The 2,500-nt window shown below is 57.1% G+C and overlaps 1 non-coding gene across 1 annotated transcript in view; it reads right to left on the minus strand.

Annotated features, from left to right (window-relative positions):
- LOC126332505 (small subunit ribosomal RNA) overlaps nt 1-519 on the minus strand; it is a 1,893-nt gene extending 1,374 nt beyond the window's left edge. The window contains exon 1 of the ribosomal RNA XR_007563752.1: nt 1-519. This exon is cut by the window's left edge and continues 1,374 nt beyond it. This is a non-coding gene — a ribosomal RNA (small subunit ribosomal RNA).
- Nucleotides 520-2,500: the final 1,981 nt, after the last annotated feature.

Consider the following 2,500-nt stretch of genomic DNA (forward strand, 5'->3'; position numbering starts at 1 on the left):
GGCCTCGGATGAGTCCCGTATCGTTATTTTTCGTCACTACCTCCCCGTGCCGGGAGTGGGTAATTTGCGCGCCTGCTGCCTTCCTTGGATGTGGTAGCCGTTTCTCAGGCTCCCTCTCCGGAATCGAACCCTGATTCCCCGTTACCCGTTACAACCATGGTAGGCGCAGAACCTACCATCGACAGTTGATAAGGCAGACATTTGAAAGATGCGTCGCCGGTACGAGGACCGTGCGATCAGCCCAAAGTTATTCAGAGTCACCAAGGCAAACGGACCAGACAAGCCAATCCGATTGGTTTTGATCTAATAAAAGCGTCCCTTCCATCTCTGGTCGGGACTCTGTTTGCATGTATTAGCTCTAGAATTACCACAGTTATCCAAGTAACGTGGGTACGATCTAAGGAACCATAACTGATTTAATGAGCCATTCGCGGTTTCACCTTAATGCGGCTTGTACTGAGACATGCATGGCTTAATCTTTGAGACAAGCATATGACTACTGGCAGGATCAACCAGGGAGCTGCGTCAACTAGAGCTGAGCAGCCGGCCGCCCGGGAGTGTGTCCCGGGGGCCCGCGCGAACACGCAAGCGTCCGCTCAATTATTCTGCAAACAGGAGGAGGCCGAGCTCCCCTGCACGATACACCTCGAAACCCTCTCAGGTCCCGGCGGCGCGCAGCGCCGTCCTAGGTACTTGGTCGGTTTCGAGAGAGGCGCAATCGCCCGGAGTTAGGCGAGTAGACGGTTTTAGTGCGAACACCCTTGCTCCCAACTGAGCTTGCCGCTGCCGACAGAGGCCCGGGAGCGTGCTGTCGTGGCATTGCCGGCGGGAGACAACACGCGCCACCTATGGTGACCGGCAGCTCCAACGCCAGCGCCACACAAGGGCAAAGCCCCACTTGGGTGCAGAAGCGAACTCTCCCAGCACAGCGCACGCGCCAACACGTCCGCACAACTGCGATACAAACCACCTGCGAGAACCGCTGGGGCGACCGAGCAGCAGACGGCGTCGCGGCGCCGAGTGCCAGGCGGCGGCGCATCCTCAACGCACACAGTCCTCAATCAGACCAGCACACTGCAGATGTCCACCGCGCTTCGCACCGGGCTCGGCTGAACCAACTTTGGCCGCCAGGCGCCGCGTGCAGGGTGCGCCGCAGCGTAGCTGCGCCGCCTGCCGAGCCCGTCGGCTGGCGCTCCTGCCACTCGGCGCCCCCCACCAGCCGCCTGTTGCGCGTGCGCCCACGCAGCGCGCGGCCAACACGCCGGGCGGCCCCCCTTCACCGGCCGGGAACAGTCCCACCAAGCCACCGCCGCGTATCGCTTCATACCCACATGGGCCTAGTCACGTGTGTGGATGTGGCGGGTACCGCTGAAACAACCGGTTAATAGCTGTACCGATCGTCGCCATCACAGATTCACCTCCAGCGTGAACAACCGCTCAACAACGGATTTCCAGTTCATTTGCGTATCTTGGGCAGTAAACGTAGATGTCCACCTACATTTGCGAATTCAACAATTCTTGCATGCCAGGATGTCATGTGTCACGACACGCTACATCAGACCACATACACACTGCGACATGTGCAGAAGAGAACACGTGGAAGGTGGCCCGCGCACGTATGCGATGTCCCTTCCGCGATCCACTGTCAACCGGCATCTGCGGCATGTCCCAGATATGGAACGCGGTCCACCAGGGTAGCACTTTGTGTGAGGCAATACGACAAAGTCGGAATACACGCGTCACTACATCACACGGCTCACGCTGACCTGACCTGACTCACCGCACCACCACCCCCAGCGACCCAGGGTGACATACAATGCGTTCGTACGTTCCTCCCACACGCCTCTACGGCGTACCACAGTGCAACCTAGCTGTTATTGGGAGACGAGACAAGTAGCATCGAGCACAACATATGGAAATTGAGATTCGACACCGTTGGGCACAGCCAGCGTACGGTCACACGTATCACACTACTTCACTCTGTACGTAACTACCGATGATCGGTACAGCGTGTGGGTTACGCGTACGACATCAGCGGACAATGGACACAGACCATACCACGACGTACACTGAGGGCGTCGACATCTGAACGCAACTGAACAGCTGCGAGGCTCATTTAACACTCAAACGCCAGACCGACCAGCTTGAGAGGACGGAGACACAAAGAGAGGGGCAGAGGGGGGGGGGGGGGGCGATATAGTCCTATTGCAGTACAATTGACAGTGGATAGCGGGAATATGTGGAAAGTAAGCAACACTCGCAAGACATCTACATGAGGATAACAACGACACCAGAGATTCCGAGCAGTGAACTATGTTAGGCAAAGGGACAACGTGGGTTAGGTTAAGGGACAACGTGGGTTAGGTTAAGGGACAACGTGGGTTAGGTTAAGGGACAACGTGGGTTAGGTTAAGGGACAACGTGGGTTAGGTTAAGGGACAACGTGGGTTAGGTTAAGGGACAACGTGGGTTAGGTTAAGGGACAACGTGGGTTAGGTTA

Source organism: Schistocerca gregaria, unplaced genomic scaffold, assembly GCF_023897955.1.
Source record: "Schistocerca gregaria isolate iqSchGreg1 unplaced genomic scaffold, iqSchGreg1.2 ptg001474l, whole genome shotgun sequence".
NCBI lineage: Eukaryota > Metazoa > Arthropoda > Insecta > Orthoptera > Acrididae > Schistocerca > Schistocerca gregaria.